Source organism: Lytechinus variegatus, chromosome 16, assembly GCF_018143015.1.
Source record: "Lytechinus variegatus isolate NC3 chromosome 16, Lvar_3.0, whole genome shotgun sequence".
NCBI lineage: Eukaryota > Metazoa > Echinodermata > Echinoidea > Temnopleuroida > Toxopneustidae > Lytechinus > Lytechinus variegatus.
Window position 1 is genome coordinate 31038414 of NC_054755.1, and position 20711 is coordinate 31059124.

Consider the following 20711-nt stretch of genomic DNA (forward strand, 5'->3'; position numbering starts at 1 on the left):
ACATTTACTCAGAGGGTAGCTTATAAAATTACCTACACGCTCATGTAAAAATATATTGAAAACTCGAATTGGTTCGGAAATTATTGATGTTTGTTTAAGGGGGGACCTACTTTTTTTGTTGTGTATACATACCTATAGTCTCAAAATTGTTCAAGATCTTGCAGAGTGGGGGATGCTGGAGCAGATAACAAAGAACTTTAAATGCCCATTTCATTTGGCTGGTTTATTTCAATATTATATCTGATGTCAACCAATTATATGCAACAATTAACTTTCAACATTTATACATGTAACTGTTAAAGGGGAATGAAACCTTTTTAACAAATAGGCTTGTGTAGAAACAGAAAAATCAAAGAATAAGAATAAAGAAAGTTTGAGAAAAATCGGACAAATAGTAAGGAAGTTATGAGCATTTGAATATTGCAATCACTAATGCTATGGTGATCCTCACATTGGCAATGCGACAAGGATGTGTGATGTCACTGATGAACAACTTTCCCTTTGGTGGACTATAAAATACCCTCAAAATGTCTCTTTTTGCCTTTCCTTATGATGATACAAACTCTTTATCCATGATGTATTCTTAAAAAATATGTATTACATGCCCTCGTGTAAACAGAACACATGATTTATGGATAAATGTGATAAAAGAGGCAATTCTAGTGAAATATATACTAAAGTAATGGGGAGAGTTGTTCACAAGTGACATCACACATCTTTGTCGCATTGCCAATTTGCTATCTCCATAGCATTAGTGATCGCAATATTCAAATGCATATAACTTTCTCATTATTTGTCTGATTTTTCTCAAACTTTCGTTGATCTGTTTCTTTGCTTTTTCTGTTTTCACACAAGCTATCTTGTTCCAATGGTTTCATTCTCCTTTAACTTCTACCTGTATAATGATATTTGTAAGATCAACCAGAATTGCATCAGTTGATTGTCTGCAAGGTATATCTCCCTCATGGTTGAGTATGTATGTGAAACTGACACTGAAATTAAACATATACACAAAGCCATTAGCAACTTGATTATTATTCATAAATCAATCAATCAATGATCATTTCATTGATAAACAACAAAATATGTGTGTCCCTGGTTTTAAAACAAGTAGGTATCAACAGAGGTTTGCAATCTTGAACAGAACAGTTTGACTGGCTTATTTTAACTAAGTAAATCATTCACAATGGTGACTTCATTGTGCCAAATGTGTTTATCAGTATATGGCCAGCCATCCAAAAGTAAGAGAAACATATTGCAATATAATCTTAAGAACATGAATGAATTGAGTAACATGAATTGTCCAAAGGGATAAATGATTAAAATGAGTCATATAAAAAATATTGCTCTGGCAATATCAATCATTCATAATATTCATAGTCTATTATATGAAATTAAACACCAAATTTGGTTCCAGATTTTGATAGATTACAAAATGTTTAAAATTACCCTTAATTCTATTCCATACAATGGAGATCTCATTCATGTAAATCTTTAAAATGTGACTATGTAAAAAAAATAAATAAAAAAATAGGACAAAAACATTGTTTGGTCACTCACTTGCATATCACTGTTTTTTAAAAAGACAGCTTTAAAACTTCATCAGATTTTTTCACTGTTTCGATTCATTAATTCTAAAGTTGGTAAAATTAATTTCAGGACGGTTTACCCCTTTGATGTGAAATATAAAATAGATTTGTATATTTACCGAGTAGAAAGTGTGGTCTGCCAGAAAGGTTACAACCTCTAGGTGCAGTGCTGTGATGGAAGAATCAACTCTCATAGCCCTTGACATTACAGGCTTACTGTGTTCTGTCCAACAGGTGCTTCTTGCTTCAAACATATGCAGAAAAGGTGTCTGAAACAACAACATGTAAAAAGATAATCATAGATAACATCCAAAGAAGATATTAAGTTTGGGTGACCTGAAACCAAGGCAGGATATCCAGTACCTGTTTAAAATTACCCTTAATTTTATTCCATACAATGGAGATCTCATTCATGTAAATCTTGAAAATGTGACTATGTAAAACAAATAAATAAAAAAAATAGGACAAAAACATTGTTCGGTCACTCACTTGCATATCACTGTTTTTTAAAAAGACAGCTTTAAAACTTCATCATATTTTTTCACTGTTTCGATTCATTAATTCTAAAGTTGGTAAAATTAATTTCAGGACGGTTTACCCTTTGATGTGAAATATAAAACAGATTTATATATTTACCGAGTAGAAAGTGTGGTCTGCCAGAAAGGTTGCAACCTCTAGGTGCAGTGCTGTGATGGAAGAAAGGTGTCTGAAACAACAACATGTAAAAAGATAATCATAGATAACATCAAAAGAAGATATTAAGTTTGGGTGACCTGAAACCAAGGCAGGATATCCAGTACCTGTTTAAAATTACCCTTAATTTTATTCCATACAATGGAGATCTCATTCATGTAAATCTTTAAAATGTGACTATGTAAAAAAATAAATAAAAAAATAGGACAAAAACATTGTTTGGTCACTCACTTGCATATCACTGTTTTTTAAAAAGACAGCTTTAAAACTTCATATTTTTTCACTGTTTCGATTCATTAATTCTAAAGTTGGTAAAATTAATTTCAGGACGGTTTACCCCTTTGATGTGAAATATAAAACAGATTTATATATTTACCGAGTAGAAAGTGTGGTCTGCCAGAAAGGTTACAACCTCTAGGTGCAGTGCTGTGATGGAAGAATCAACTCTCATAGCCCTTGACATTACAGGCTTACTGTGTTCTGTCCAACAGGTGCTTCTTGCTTCAAACATATGCAGAAAAGGTGTCTGAAACAACAACATGTAAAAAGATAATCATAGATAACATCCAAAGAAGATATTAAATTTGGGTGACCTGAAACCAAGGCAGGATATCCAGTACCTGTATGTCCAAGTTTCATGAACTAGGTCCATATACTCTCTCAGTTATAACATCAATTAAAAAACTAAACCTACGTTGACGACGCCAAACTCCTCAAAAGAAGTTTGGAAATCTGACTTTGATCGATAATCCCTACTCAGTTTTAGTAAATATCAATGTGTTATAAATATCAATGAATAGCTCATTTAATTTTCTTTAAAATGATACCCTACATGGTATGATTATGGTTCACATTGAGGTCCAGTGCCTTGAAATGTGGGGCAATGTCAAACTTCAAAAGTTGCAAGATGACACAATATTGAAAGTCATTATTCTTTTTTCCTTGGTGATGAGTGAGTTTCTCAGTGGTTTCTTTTGACTTTGATCGATAATCCCTCCTCAGTTTTAGTAAATATCAATGTGTAATTAATATCAATTAATAGATCATGTAATTCTCTTTGAAATGATACTTTAAATGATATGATTATGGCTCACATGGAGGCGCAATGCCTTAAAATGTGGGGCAAGGTCAAAATTCAAAAGTTCCAAAATGACATAATAATATTGAAAGTCACTGTTCTTTTTGTTTGTGGTGATGAGTTTATCAGCGGTTTCTTTGAATTGTTTTCATGCACCTTAACATTAACATGGAATCAAACACATAAACAAACCATAACTACATAAACCTCAACAAAACATAAAATATTGAGAGCAGGGGCTTGATTTGAATGGATTTCATGATCTCTATTGACACAGACAAAAGAATCATGTTCTGTATTGACCCTTCATGACTATTTCTGCTCGTTTTGCAGCTTTTCACTTCAGACCTCATCCAACACTTTCGAATCCTGCTCTTTTCGTGATGGCATGATCATAACAAGCACGGTATCATTTTAAAGATAATCAAATTTTCTTTTGTATGATATCAAATATGCATTGTGTAAAATTTGGAGTTGGGAGAAATTAATGGCCAAACTCAGATTTCCAAACATCTTTTTTGCTAGTGTTGCAGCTTTTCAATTCAGACTTCAACCAACACTTTTGAATCCTGCTCTTTTTGTGATTGCATGATCATAACAAGTGGAATGCCTCTGGCCGTCTCACCTGCATCACGCGATTCAACATAGCAGCAGTGCTGACTTTGAAAACTACTATAACTCACACAAGATGTTCAGTGATACTTGGTTACTCTTAATTCCACGTTTTATGAATTAGACCAATACACTTACAGAGATAGGATGGTAATTCAACAAATACCCCCAATGCGGCCAAAGTTCATTGATCTCACATGACATTTGACCATGATCATGTGACCTGAAACTTGCACAGGATATTCAGTGATACTTGATTACTCTTATGTCCAAGTTTCAAAAGTCAGATCAATGAACTTGCAAAGTTATGATGGTAATTCAACAGATACCCCCATTATGGCCAAAGTTCACTGACCTTTGACCCTTGTCATGTGACCTAAGATGTGCACAGGATGTTCAGTGATACTTGACTACTCTTATGTCCAAGTTTTATGAACTAGACCAACATACTTTCAAAGTTATGATGGTAAGTCAACAAATACCCCCAATTCAGTCAAAGTTCATTGACCCTAAATGACCTTTGACCTTGATCATGTGACCTGAAACTTGCACAGGGTGTTCAGTGATACTTGATCACTATTATGTTCAAGTTTCATGAATCAGATCCAAAAACTATTAAGGTTTTGATTGTAATTCAACAGATACCCCCAAATCAGCCAAAGTTCATTGACCCTAAATGACCTTTGACCTTAGTCATATGACGTGAAACTCATGCAGGATGTTTGGTGATACTTGATTAACCTTATGTCCAAGTTTAATGAACTAGGTCCATATATTTTCTAAGTTATGATGACATTTCATAAACTTAACCTCAGGTTAAGATTTTGATGTTGATTCCCCCAACATGGTCTAAGTTCATTGACCCTAAATGACCTTTGACCTTGGTCATGTGACATGAAACTCTAATAGGATATTCAGTAATACTTGATTAACCTTATGGCCAAGTTTCATGAACTAGGCCCATATACTTTCTAAGTTATGATGTCATTTCAAAAACTTAACCTCAGGTTAAGATTTCATGTTGACGCCGCCGCCGTCGGAAAAGCGGCGCCTATAGTCTCACTCTGCTATGCAGGTGAGACAAAAATCATAGTATCATTTAGAGAAATAAATGATCCTTTGAATGATGTCAAATATGCATTGTGTAAAATTTGGAGTTGGGAGAAATTAATTGCCAAACTCAGATTTCCAAGCATTTTTGAGGGGTTTGTAACAATGTATTGTTCATAGAGTTCTGAAGAAGATAACATGTTTGTATTTTTCGATTATCAATGTGAAAAATAAAAGTAGACTAGTAAGAAAGTGGTCTAATCGAATAACAACTTATAATTTCTTGTAATTTTTACTTCAATTTATACAGAAAGCAAAAAAAATCATTGAGTTGACTTGTTTCTTTCAAGTTTTCAATTCAATTCAAAATTTATTTCAATCAATCATACAAATACAGGTATATACAAAGTAGGTAAAAACGTGGGATTGGGAGCCCCTAGAAGTTTTCATTAAAAAAAAACTTGTGGGTGGGGCACCACCATGGTACAATCAAATACAATTAATATAATAAATATATGTATAGTGAACAACAAATAACATTGAAATACAATTAAAAAAAGAAAGAAACAATGAACTAACATAGGGGAAATAAACAAACAAGCAAACTAGGAGTAATAATTATAAATCATAGTGACCTACAGTGTGCTATTGGCAGGAGTTCTTATACTGAGCAAAAAATTCAACTTTCAAGAGTTTTAAAACTTATTTAGAGTTTTACTTTGTTTAATATCATTATTTAAATCATTCCACAGCTTAATTCCTCTTTAAAAGCACATATCCCATAATTGTATTTCCACAATCAAATTATTACTTACAACCAGAAGGGATTACTTCTTTTATTGAGGGCAAATATTTGAAAGACAATGTTCTTACTTTGGTAGTAGCATAGACTAGAAAAATACCCCAAATTTACATTTACCTGAATAACGTACCAGCAAATATGGTCAATATGACAGAGTATTGTTCATAGAGTTTTTAAGAAAAGAAAATATTAAGGTTGAAGCTTCAATATGCGCTTGCTAGTAGACAAGATTATTTTTTTTTGGATAAAATTACCATTTTTGTTTATTGTTGATAAGATTGCCTTCAATCTCAGTTACAAGCTGGTAGATCTTAATGTGTTTTAATTATTACATGACTTTGAGATCTAGCACATATTCTCTTTATTAGATGATCGATGTGATAACTTTTGATATAAACTAGGTTACTAAAAATGGTCTAAATAAAAATGACACAGTTTTAAGAAATTCTAGTAATTTGTAAAATCCCATTTCTAAAAGCACATCCCACAAATATTTTCCAGGTATTACTAAATTATTTATAACCAAATAATTACTTACAGTACATCCAGAGGGGATTACTTTACTAAGGGCCAAAGTTTGAGAGGCATAATGGTTCACGCTTTGGTAGCAGCATAGAAAAGAACAAGTGGAGCTTCTCTGACTGTCTCACCTGCATTACTTGATTGAATATAGCAGCAGTGCTGACTTTGAAACAAGGTGGTTCATGAATCTCCCGATATCATGATCGATAAATATGTAATATGATCTTTTGACCTTATCATCCTCATGGACACATATCGTATTACTTAAAGGTTATATGTACCAAATGTAAAAACATTTGATGCAAAAATGAATAAATGAGAGCAATTTGGCAGAACAAGACCTTTTGACCCTTTGAACTCATCACCCTCATGGACTCACATGTGGTATTACCCAAGAATCATTTGAACCAAGTGTCAATATAATTGATGCAGAAATAAAGAAACGAGAGCAATTTGAACAAAAACTTATCATTTTGGGAACAGACATGACCTTTATCATTTGACCTTTTGACCCCTAGATAACCTTCTACCCCCATAACCCTCATTGACACACATGTGGTATTACCCAAGGATCAAGTAATTGATGCAGAAGTATAGAAATGAGAGCAAGTTGAACAAGAAATAACATTTTCGAACAGACCAACAGAAAAAGTGAGTACAAGGTTTCTATCGAACTTTGTTCAGGAGAGAAAAAGCAGTAACCTATTCATTCTATATTCCAAAATCTATTTTCTTACATAAATGAATGGGTTCCATCACTACACTGACTATGGATAGAGCTTCAAATGTCATGTCTGTAAATGCTGGACAGGCAAGACTGCTTGAAATAGTCGCAGATTTCAGCACTATCTCATCACGGCCATCATACCTAGGCAGAAATGAAGAAAGCAATCAAATTAAAAATATATTTATGGGGAATAATTACTAATGGGAATGAATTGAGGAGATTATACATTGGCTACAAATTACTAAATTAAAATACAAACCTACCAATGAAATATTTGATATCTTACTTTAAACAGTTCCTTGGCTCGAAATTTACGAATACAAACCTATATTTCATATCTTACTTTAAAGAGCTTCTTGGCTAGAAACTTTCTAAATTAAAAAACAAACCTACCAATAATAAAAATATGTGATATCTTACTTTAAACAGTTCCTTCTTGTAAAGTGGCATAAACAATGTCAATGTTTGCAGTGGAGAATTCAACATTTCAAAAAAAGTTTTTTTCCCGGGGGGGCCACTTACATTGACGAGTGGATACCATGCGCGACCAAAAAAACACGTAAAAAGGATGTCTTTTTCACGATAGGGCACGTTACGTACGTAACGTGATAAGGGTGTCAAAAACACAAAAATAATGAAAAAAGGGTATCTAATTACGTGTTTAGGGTCGAATTTGAAGGGATGATAAAACAAAATTAATATGTTTTATAAAGGATGTCATTTTTGCCCCAACACTACGTGTTTAGAGTCCGATTTGCGCGAGGTGTAGAAGGTGGGGTCGTACTAAACCAAATAAGGTAAAGCCGACGACCGAAGGACCCGTAACAATAAAACGTTCCTGTACTTGTTTAGGGGTTCATTTCAGGGAATATTTGCCAAGAGTATCGTTTTGTTTCCAATACTTGTTAAGGGTAGGGTTTCACACGCCAATACTTGTTAAGGGGTGCATTTTCAGAATATGGAAATTACGTGTTTAGGGTGCTTTTCGAGACCCCATGGTCGCGCATGGTATCCACTCGTGAATGGAAGTGGCCCCCCCCCCCGGGGTTTTTTTGCTATTTATTTGGTCAGTCATACTAATATATAGAAACATCACAACATTCATCAGGCCATTTTCATCCTACCAACAAATGGATTTGAATTAAAAACAAGTGGATTGCCTCTAGCAGTCTCGCCTGCATTACGCAATTTGATATACCAGCAGTACTGACTTTGAAAACAGCTATTAAATAGTTATTCATGAAAGAAAATACTCATATAATAAAATACTATGTCCATTTTATACCCAACATGACCTTTGATCACATATATGATCGTGTGACCTCAGACATGTGCAAAACAACTCAATTACCCTTATGGCTATGTTTCATCAACTATCTGAGTAGATCCAAACAGGTCTTTTTAAGTTATGATGACAGTTAAACAAATACCCCCAACATAGCCAAAGTTCATTGACCCTAAGTGACCTTTGATTCTGGTCATGTGACCTGAAACAAGCACAAAATATTCAGGGATACAGTACATGGTTACTCTTATGTTCCAAGTCTACATTTACTAGATTGATAAACTTCTGAAAATTTAAGATAATTCCACAAATACCCCCAACATTATCGAAGTTCATTGACCCTAAATGACCTTTGACCTTAGTCATGTGACCTGAAAATCGCACAGAATTTTCAGGGATACATAATTGTTTTCATGTCTAAGTTTCATCAACTAGTTCCATAAAATTTCAAAGTGATGACGATTCCACAACTACCCCAAACATGGTCACAGCTCATTGATCCTAAATGACCTTTGACGTTGGTCATGTAACCTGAAACTAACTCAGGCAGAATGTTCAGTAATACTTGATTACCCTTATGTTCAAGTTTCATGAAGTAGGTCCATATACTTTCTAAGTTATGATGACATTTCAAAAACTTAACCTTGGTTAATATTTCAATGTTGACTATGCCGCTGTCGCCATCGGAAAAGCGGCGCCTATAGTCTCACTCTGCTATGCAGGCGAGACAAAAATCAAAGAAGCAAAGCCTGAAAAATATCTGGGATTGTTAACATATTATATTCCAATCCTAAATATTTTATTTCAATCTACCTTAAGGATTTTTTCCAAATCTTTTATTTCATGATTTAAGATAAAGATAACAAGAGTGTGGCTGAGGCAAGCACATGATATGCCTGCCTGTAAAGCAGAAAATGGAGATATCGTTCAAGCAAGAAAAGTGAAAGGTGGCAATGCCACCTTTGACTGTCTGACCTCAATATCAATAGAATTCCTGAGATCTATGCTCGTACCATACAAACCAAATTATATGAGCCTGAAGGTTAAGTTAAAAACTGAAGTTATCACATTTACAAGGACTGCAGCAGGGTAAGGTAAAAACCTGTCACTGTGACCTTGACCTTTTGACCTAAAAATCAATAGGCATCCTGAGATTCATGCTAGTATCATACACACCAAATTATATGAGCCTAGGTTACATTCAACTGAAGTTACGCATTTACAAGGAAAAGTTAACAGACGGACGGACAGACTCTGAGCGTGATCTACCATAATACATCCTGTCGAGACAGGCATATGAAAAAAAGGAAATTCAACAAGAATCTACTGATTCTACTAATTCCTTTGCTTACATTCTGTATAATATAATTGTGGAATTCAGTGCATTTACATGAAAAAAAATTATATTCACTCAATCCTTGCCCCCAGTAAAAGGGTCTGCAACTGACAAGACATATCAATGATAGAGATGACAGTGTCACACATTCGTGAAGTATATTGCATTTTGCAAACAAGGTACCCTTCACAGCACTTGTTAAAACAAGGCATAAGCAATTTTGTGAACAGAATTGTGATATCAAAACTTCATTGTGAAAGAACTGGGATGGAATAACACTTGTCATTATAAAGAGTCTTGCCCATAAACTTTAATTTTGATCTCAAAATAAACTTTGACCATACCATGTGACCTCCGAACACAATAACATGCAGGTCTCCTAAAGTACACCTTCAACCCAAGTTTGGTCGAAAAAGTGACTTATGGTTGCAGATTTATGTGTCATAAGAGAGTCTTGCATGTAAACTTAAACGATGACCTGAAAATGACCTTTGACCTTAACATATGACCTCCTAGTGCAGCATAACATGCAGGTCCCTAAAGTCCATCTACCATCCAAGTTTGGTTGAAAAGTGACTCACAGTTGCGAAGTTATGTGTCATAAGGTTTGTGACGTACAGACGACGGACATTTGGATCCCTAATGTCTTGCCTTCACCTCCAGTGGGCAAGACAAAACTTACAGATATATCTTTCGAAAATTGCATTTGTTCACTGATTTCAGTAGCTTACAACAGTAGCTTGTAAGCCACCTGTTGGTGATAGGAAATACAGAATAAGGACAAGAAGATCTTACCTGATTTGTTTCCTGCAGGGACTTTCCTTATTAGTTCAAATTCTCTACCCATAAGATATAAACTGTCAACTGTAAACTCGGCTATATGTCGACTGCACTTCAATTAAGGTGACAAACTACCTCCATTTTCTGATATCAGAGACAAAAACAAAAATCAGAATGTATTAAAATGTTCAGAATTGTCAAAATCATGCTTTCACTCACAAAAATCTTCATTTACACTATTTTCTAATGTAACCTGTACACAGAAAATGATTCAAAGCATATAGGTATAGGATATTTTGATAATTCAAAAGGATATCGAAAATACAAAACATAAATCCTCAACAGAACTTAGTCACTTTCTGATAATTTTGGCGACTTGATGATGATGATGCTGCACAACATTTGTATAGCACCATATTTCTGCCAAAGGTATTCAAAGGTGTCTGTAGGGCATAAAAATCAGCATAATGAAGATAAATAATTTGTAGAATACACAAATAACTAAAACAAATCTCAGTTTAATTCAAAATGGATAAAATGGTAAAAGGTCTCAAATTCCTACGGTGCAACATTTCTTTGCCCTTTTTAAATGCAATAAAATTTAACAAGTTATCTTTCTTGACTTTTTTTCAGAGAAAATATTTTGCAAATAAAATGTGAAAGATGTTGTACATGTAGCTTGCTTGAAAAACCAAATCATGTCAATATTTGTTAATTTGTGGGACTTAATGAAAATTTGGACAATTTTTGTGGACAGTAGGGCATAAACAAAATAAATACATCAAAATTTGCAATTCAGTCACACAAACGTTACACAATGGTGAATTCTTTACACCATTCTTTCAAATAAATCTTCTTATGTTGATATACGACAGGGAAATAAACCTTTTTTTTATTCAAAGTTACCAAACAAATAGACAATCAATTTTGCCACTGAATATACATGTACTGAGATCCATGTTTAAATTATGTGGCTATTTTTCACACTGATTAGTTTCTGACAAATCTAAACAAGTCTTCTGTACTAAATAGCAGGATATCGTCACCTTTTTATAACACATAAATCTCTCTAAACTAGATACACGTACATCAACAGATTCATTTTTACATCATTCGCTCTTGAAGTATTTTTCCATTCTTTTTTATGCAAGAAATCAATGAAATATACCTTTAAATACCATTTTCTAGGTAGATTAAAGTCGTCTAAAACTAAATTAAAGTTCATGAAATGTTTGAAATATTCAGTTATTCTTCATTACATCTTATTAACAAAAAATGTGTGCTTTATACACTGTTCAAAAATATGATTTTATTATCTATTTTGGTATACGTGTAATCCTATTCTGATTGATTTAAGATATTCTTTAACTGGGTTTAAAGGACAAGTCCACCCCAACAAACAAGTGGAATGCCTCTGGCGGTCTCACCTGCATCACGCGATTCAATATAGCAGCAGTTCTGACTTTGAAAACTACTATAAAATAATTACTCACAAAAAACACCACTTGTAAAATGATGCAATACTACATTCTTTGACCTTGATTATGTGACCTAAAACTTGTCAGTGAAACTTGATTATGCCTACATGTATATTCACATTTCATACACTATATCTATTATCTTCAAACTTTGAAAGTTATGACAACAATCTTATAATTACCTCTAAAATAGCCAAAGTTCAATGACCTTTGACTTTGGTCATGTAGACAGTTGATAACTGTTATGTCCAAGTTTCATGAATCAGATAAAAAAACGTTCAAAGTTATGATGGTAATTCAACAGATACCCCCAAACATTGCAAAAGTTCATTGACCTTTGACCTACATGTAGGTCATGTGACATTAAATTTGCAGAGGGTGTTCAGTGATACTTGATTACTCTTATGTCCACGTTTTATGAACTCGATCAAAAAACTTTCAAAGTTATGATGGTAATTCAACAAATACCCCCAACTTGGCATAAGTTCATTGACCTTACATGACCTCCCATAGTCATTTCAAATAGTCATTTAAAAAACTTAACCTTCGGTTAAGATTTGGTGTTAACACCGCCGCTGTCGGAAAAGCGGCGGCTATAGTCTCACTCTGCTGTACAGGTGAGACAAAAACTGATTTTAATAAAGAGAGAAAAATCCAACAAGTATAACACTGAAAATTTCATAAAATCTGGATGTAAAATAGGAAAGTTATGGCATTTAGAAGTTTCGGTTATTTCTCACAAAACAGTGATATGCACAACTCAGTGACATCCAAATGAGTCAGTCGATTAATGTCCATCACTCACTATTTCTTTTGTTTTTTTGTTTGAATCATACAATATTTCATTTTTTACAGATTTGACCATACGGACCAACTTGACTGAATCAATTAGTAATAAATGGTGCTAATTCCCCCCCCCATGGGGGGCCTACTTACATTGATGAGTGGATACCATGCGCGACCAAAAAAAGGATGTCTTTATCAAGATACATGTAGGGCACGTTACTTTATGTATGTAACGTGATAAAGTTGTCAAAAACACTATGAAAAAAGGGTATCTATATTTGCCAGGAGAGCTACGTCTTTTATAGGGTCAAATTTGTGAGGGTGTAAAAAATGAGGACAAAAATGTTTTATAAAGGACGTACTTTTGCCCCAAGAGTCAATGCTACGTGTATAGAGTATGATTTGCGCAAGATGTTGGAGGTGGGGCTGTACTAAACCCAATGATGTAGGTGAAGGTAAAAATCGACGGCCGACGTCCGTCACATAATAAACATATCGCTGTACTTGTTTAGGGGGTCAATTCAAGGAACTTGCCAAGAGTATTCTTTCGTTTCCAATACTTGTTAAGTATAGGGTTTCACACGGCAATACTTGTTAAGGGGTGCATTTTTAGAAAATGGAAAATACATTGTAAGGGTGTTTTCGAGACCCCATGGTCGCGCATGGTATCCACTCGTCAATGGAAGTGCCCCCCCCCCCCCCCGGCTAATTCCATATGTTCCGGGAAGAATTAATCACTGTTTCGCTTGACAATGAGGAGAAAATTAGAATATTTCATGTAATGAAATACAAAAGAAATAGTGAGTAGATGATGTTATCAATCTCCTCATTTGCATACCGACCAAGGTGTGAATAGAACTGTTTTGTGAAATTAAGCAAAATTTTAAATGTAATAACTTTCTTATTTTACATCCAATTTGATGCAATTTTCAGCATTATGCTTGTTGGATTTTTCTCTGTTTATTCAAATCAATTTTATGTTGACGTGGACTTGTCCTTTGAGTATCTGTAAAAAGACCAAGAGGTTAATACATCTTTCAAAAAATCACATGCATTTATCTACATCTTTAAGTACAAAGTTATTGTAAGACATAATCACTGCCTAATTTATTCATGATTATAAAAAATAGTCTAAATTTTCTTTGTCTATACATGTCAGTCTTTTTAACCCATTCTGCTAGTTGTATTTTAATTTCAGCATGAAGCAGGGAAAGAGGAGCGATTTCGAGAGTGGGGGCTGACCATGCAAATAATATAAGATGGTCATTTCTGTACATGGTTTTGGGAAAAAAATGCAGTGGCTGAAGACAATGCACCCCCCTGTTTCTGCACTGTGGAGTATTTAAGGGCAAGTCCAAGAATTCGCGCGCGTTACGTATGGGACATTTCAGAGGCTTTAATGACCTGAAAAATAGTGTTAAATGACTTTGATTAGATTGAATACCCTCATGATGGTAGACATCTAGGAGAAGAATAATCATGCAAAAAATTGTGACATATGACCTTGATCTTGACCTTTTAGAGCGAAAAGATGCGCCGTTACGTATGGGACGCAGAGAAAAGACAATTTTTAATACATTAGTTTCAAGTTGAGAATTCTCTGAAAGTATTTCACTTGACAACTTGAAACTTAGTGTGATAGAAGTCTCAATACTATAGTATATTTATGGCAAGTTTCATGTCATAAGCCAAATCCCTCTAATTACAGACTCTAATTAAACAAATTAATGACATGTTACGTATGGGACAGTTACGTATGGGACATTTTGTCCCCATAGAGAACGTACACAATTTTCCCCATAATTCAAAAAATTGAAATAATTTAAAATATGGAAATAACAAAAGAGTTTCTTTCTTTTTAAATGTTCTACTGAGACATATTTGATATCACTGAAGGGGAAATTAGCCATTTCAACCTTTTTATTCCTTGTTTTTCATGGTTTTATGAATTTCTTATGTATTTCTATTGTTTTTATTTTTTCATATTTTTCCATTTTCACATTTTTTTGGGCTTCATTTGTATTCATTAATCAGTATTCATAACAAATCAGTGTTTAAAAACTAAAGAAAAGGTAAATAATCAGTTTTTAGAGCACTCTACAAATTTGTTTTTCTCCATTCACTTTGTACACAAATCTCCCCATTGACATTGTGTGTAAATGTCCCATACGTAACATGTTGTCCCATACGTAACAATTTTTTAATTAACTTTTAATTAAAAAGTAAACTCCATTTTTGAAACTTTTTGTGGTATAACATTTTCATACTTAATAAATTAGAACTTCCCAGAGATGCAACAATACAAGTATTGTATTATGAGAAATAACTTAAAAAAACATCCTCAAAATGTTACGTATGGGACATTCCATCCTTGGACAAGACCTAATTTGCATAATTAATTAGATGACACCACTTTTTTCTGCCAAAAGTAATAAGATGTAAGGGGGTCCATGTCCCACCTATGACTGAATCTCAGAAGTTTTGTTTTCATTTTCTATGAATTTTTATAATTGTCCCATACGTAACGCCCATTTTACTGATTATGCAAATTAGGTGCCCCAAATTAGCATAAATATGCATATTATCAAATTTTTCTTTATGAAATTTTAAAATTCCACATTTGGGCTTTCTTACCCCACCAAAGATAACTTCTTAAATTAAAGATTAAATTTTGCCTTCCAGGGTGACCTTTTCTTGGACTTGCCCTTAACTATTTTTCAAGTTTTTTTTAAAGTATATATTGAGAGCTATAACCATTTACATCAGACCTGCAGATTCCTGATTCAAACTAGACTCGTATTTCATTGCCATCCATCCAAACATAAAAAAATTTCTTAAAATCAATTGAATATTTCTCAAGCAATTGCATAGAAATCAGTGCAGGAGACAGACACAGTAATGGCTGGCTGGGGCAAGGCTTAATGACAGTGCCTTCTAAAAACTCATTCAGTGGGGGCACAAAATATCTGCAAAACAACTTACCTTGTTCCTTTCCATACAGTATATATGAATGCAGCGTCTTGTAGATGACTGGTTGCCAATTTTCTTTTCATTACCACTGTATGCACCAACATCCTACAAAGAATGAGGTATTAAATTCTAAACCAGCAGGTCAAAATTACCCTGTATTTGGTGTAATCTACACACACAATTTTTTTAAATAGAGTATTTCATATATAAAAGTTATCATGCGTACACCAACTTGAATATTTAATGAGCTGTAACTTTTCACCTGTGGACTCCGAATTCGAACTTAGCCTGTATTTTGGTGTCATCTACCTGTAGACACACCCAAAGCTTTTTAAATCTGTTGAATATTTCATAAGTTATCATGCGGACACCAACTCAAATATTGAAAGGTCAAATCTACCCCAGAGAAATGTTGATTTTAATAAATAGAGAAAAATCAAACTAGCACTACACTGAAAATTTCATCAAAATCCGATGTAAAATAAGAAAGTTGTAACATATATAAAGTTTGCTTATTTATCACAAAACAGTGATATGCACACCTGAGTGACATGCAACTGAGAGAGTTGGTGATGTTCCTCACGCACTCTTTCGTTTCTTTATTGTTTGAATTGTAAAATATTTCTTTTTTTTACAGATTCAACTGTAAGGACCAACTTGACTAAAACATATAGTAAAGTATATAGTATTATTTACACAATGCTAATTTCACATGTTCAGGGAGGAAATAATCGCTTTTTCACTTAACAATGAATAGAAAATTAGAATATTTCATATTATAAAATACAATAAAAATAGTGATTGGATGATATCATAAGTTTCCTCATTTGCATACCAACCAGGATGTGCATATACTGTTTTGTGAATTTAATTTTTTTTTATTCAAATTAACTTTTTGTTGGGGGGACCTGTCCTTTAATGAGCTGTGACCTTTGACCTGCAGACTACAAATTTTGGTGTCATCTACCTACAAACCAAATTAGTACTAAATCTGTTTAATTATTCATAAGTTATCATGCCGAAACAAACTCGCATATTTAATAAGCTGTGACCTTTGACCTGCAGACTCAAACTTAACCTGTATTTTGGTGTCATTTACCTACACACCAAATTTCTTTTAAATCTGTTGAATATTTCATAAGTAATTATGCGGAAACCAACTCACATATTGAATGAGCTGTGACCTTTGACCTGCGGAATCCGAATTTAGCCTGGACTTTGGTGTCATCTTCATGTACCTACACACTGAAATTTGTAAAAATCTGTCAAATATTTCATAAGTTATCATGCAGAAACCAACTCACATAAAGAGCTGTGACCTTTGACCTGTTTACTCCAAATTCGATCTTAGCCTGTATTTTGGTGTCATTTACCTACACACCAAATTTCTTTTAAATCTGTTGAATATTTCATAAGTAATCATGCGGAAACCAACTCAAATATTGAATGAGCTGTGACCTTTGACCTGCGGACTCCGAATTCAAACTTAGCCTGGACTTTGGTGTCATCTTCATGTACCTACACACCGAAATTTGTAAAAATCTGTCAAATATTTCATAAGTTATCATGCAGAAACCAACTCACATAAAGAGCTGTGACCTTTGACCTGTTAACTCCAAATTCGATCTTAGCCTGTATTTTGGTGTCATCTACCTTCACACCAAAATTTGTTTGAATCTGTTGAATATTTCATAAGTTATCATGCGGAAACAAATTCGCATAGTTAATGAGCTGTGACCTTTGACCCGCAGACACCAAATTCGAACTAAACCCTTATTTTGGCATCGTCAACCAACACACCAAAATTTTTAAAAATCTGTTCAATAACTTTCATATTTAATGAGCTTTGACCTGCAGATTCGGAATTGAAACTTAGCCCGTATTTTGGTTATCACCAACTCGCATGTAAACCAACTCACATATTGAATGAGCTGTGACCTTTGACCTGCGGACTACAAATTCGAACTAAGCCTGTACTGGTGTCATCTACCTACACACCAACATTTTTTAATTCCATTTTATATTTTTCAATAAATTGTGCGGAAACCAAGTGGTGGGACGGACGGACAAGGACAACGGTTAATGCCCCCTCTGGACTTCTGTCTGTAGGGGCATAAAAAGTTTTAAAAATTTCTGGAAGGCAAGCAACCTTCATTGTATGGACTTATACCATTTGTTGACAAACAAACAAAGGCACTCAATACTCGACGGTTCATTACATGCCGTCACGCACAGAAAAATCAAGTGAAATCCATCTTTTTTATTAAAAATCCTGTAAATGGTTGTGATTTTATTAATCTCTACACCTTCCTACGCCTAATGTATAGGAAGGTTTTAAAAAATAGTCAATTAAAATGTTAAAAATAAAGGTTTCTCACCAGACCGATATAGTGTAGATCCCTTCCCTCGATCCAAATGTACACAACACAAATAAAATACTAAAATTTATTACATGATTATAAATAATTAGCAGTATACTAATTCTTTATAATCACGTAATGAATTTTAGTATTTGTGAAATAAAATTTTTTATCTACTAATTGTTCTTCAAAACGGCATCACTAACCGGATGTACGTCATACAAAGTGGTTCAAGGGTCGACCCCATTGTATTTACATTTTGTACAATTGGATCGAGGGATCTACATGACATCAGTCTGCTAAGAAACCTTTATCTTTTAACATTTTAATTGACTATTTTCAATTCATCTCGCGTGCGAAGGAATATCAGACATATGCATGAAACACATTCAAATAGAACTACATTGTATTTCATAGGTTTTTGCCCAAATGAAATATAAAATAACATACATTTGGATTTCACATTCTGCTACATGTATGACACTTACCAAACCATTTAGATCCTTGAGTGATTTCTCTTTGAAGTTTCCTTTAAAAAAAAATGTATTTTTTCTTGATCATCAGTGAAGATTTCATGGAGATGCCCTTCAATCAATGACGATATCAATTTTTGGCCTAAAGAGGGTGCGTGATTTATATTCATATCAAAGACATTACAAGGGAAAGACTAGGCACCTTAATTTATTTACACGCAAATTCCAAAAAGTGTCCAATCTTTTCATTGTACATAGATGTTGGTAGACCGTAGTATAATTGACATTCGTTAAAGCTTGTACTTTTTGAATAAGTAAGTCTAGTGTACTGCTGGTTTCATTCCAGGTACGTATATTTTAATTTTTTTTATTAGTCATCATTTTAAATTATTTGCAAAAGTTTTATCGTCAATAATAATCTTGGATTATGTTTTTGAAGATATTTCATTTGTTGGTGCCCATAATTAGTCAAGTAATCATAAGAATTGCACATTAATAATAATAATAGGCATTTATATAGCGCCATCTATCTAGAAATATTCTATTCCGAGGCGCGTTATTATTATTACCCCGGCTTTAGCTCAAGCTGCCTCTCAGCGCTCATGCATTCAAAGAATTAATCCTGCCGGGTACCCATTCACCTCACCTGGGTCGAGTGTGGATAAATTTCTTGCTGAAGGAAATTACGCCATGGCTGGGATTCGAACCCACGACCCTCTGTTTCAAAGTCAGAAGACTTATCCACTGGGCCACAACGCTCCACATAATTCATTCAAAGAATTCAGACAGTTATAAAATTACAGAGGAGCTGAATCAAGGTTGTGAAATTTATTAGCACCACCAACGGGCTTCTATGTATTTCTGTAGAAGAGACATGCAAAGTCACGTTCCACAAAATTCCAGGCTGAGGTACATGTAAACTAATTTGCTCTTTTTTGTACAATTTTTATTTCCAAATTAAATTTTAAAATATTCTATTGCTACTTACTGGTAAGAGCCCCAGTGGGTAGCAAGGGGTTTCGGCAAATATTACTTCTGCCATGAAGCGATATTTGTCGACTATTTAGAAATCCAGTGTCAAACACGGTCCAGAGTACGACTACGAGTACAAGGTTAGTATAACATACTACATGTAACCTCACCTCGTACTAGTGTGAGTGTATTTTTTAAAAACCTTCCCACGCATTAGGCATTGGAAGGTGAAGAGATTAATAAAATCACAACCATTTACGTGATTTTTAATAAAAAAGATGTCTCTTACCTGCTTACATTATGAAGGGCGGTTAACATGGTTAAGACTCCAATGATGAAGAAGTATACCGTACTGTATGTCAAAGTATTTTAAAAAGACATCATCATGGAGTCCTCAAGACTAGGCCTAGTGTACGTGTGAATGAGTAGCTCAGCCCACTCATTCAATGAACAAGATTATTGATAGCCTCAAGACGTCTAGTGAAACTCGTACGGTACCGGTAGTGACAGTGCAATTTTCATTGGCATTGCCAGCATATAAAAACAAACATCAGTCATCAGGTCATCACATTCCAATTATATGAAGTAAAGTAAAAAAAAAACAGCATGTACTTACACTCAGCACAGACGATCACATATTAGACGAAATCGTGCTGGAATAATCAACCACGATTCAATCAAATCTGACAGTGACACTCGCAGCCATGAACAACGATCGTCCACTTACTCGATCATGCCCGGAGCTTCGGCTGCCTTCTCATGCTATTTCCGTCTCAATTATCGGTACGTTAAATATCCGATCACCTGATCACAGCACAGTTCGAACTGAAAATTCTTCAAAGGCAAGTTCGAACATCTCAGAATGCGTATGTATAAAACCATAATAAATAAAAACAAACGGTAATCGTGCCAAGTAAACGAGGAGTATAACTTTGAGCCAAAAAAACCCCCGATGCACCAAATTTGTTTACCGTCTCGTAATTAGTTGTTATAGTTAATTTGTGGATTGTGGTCAGTAGAGGGCGCTCTAACATAAAGTAAATAAAAGAAATATAGGCAAATATATATGTTTTCGGTAGTAGAATTTCACCATTTTATCCACTTTTTGCATTATGGAATTGCAAAGGAATGGAAACTAAGAATCTTTTTCTATTTTTTGAAATAAAGACAATACTTTTTGAATAAGTAAGTTTTGTGT

The 20711-nt window shown here is 34.1% G+C and overlaps 1 long non-coding RNA gene across 2 annotated transcripts; it reads right to left on the minus strand.

The window, feature by feature from the left end:
• Positions 1-814: 814 nt before the first annotated feature.
• On the minus strand, positions 815-20503 carry LOC121430033. Of its 2 annotated transcripts, none has more exons than XR_005971993.1 (8): positions 20241-20503; positions 15721-15813; positions 10490-10618; positions 7084-7214; positions 2659-2808; positions 2226-2295; positions 1709-1858; positions 815-992 (listed from the first exon to the last, which is right to left on the minus strand). It is a non-coding gene; the product is annotated as an uncharacterized LOC121430033 (long non-coding RNA). The 2 variants fall into 2 exon arrangements; XR_005971992.1 differs by having other exon boundaries at positions 20130-20502.
• Between the last annotated feature and the right edge of the window lie 208 nt (positions 20504-20711).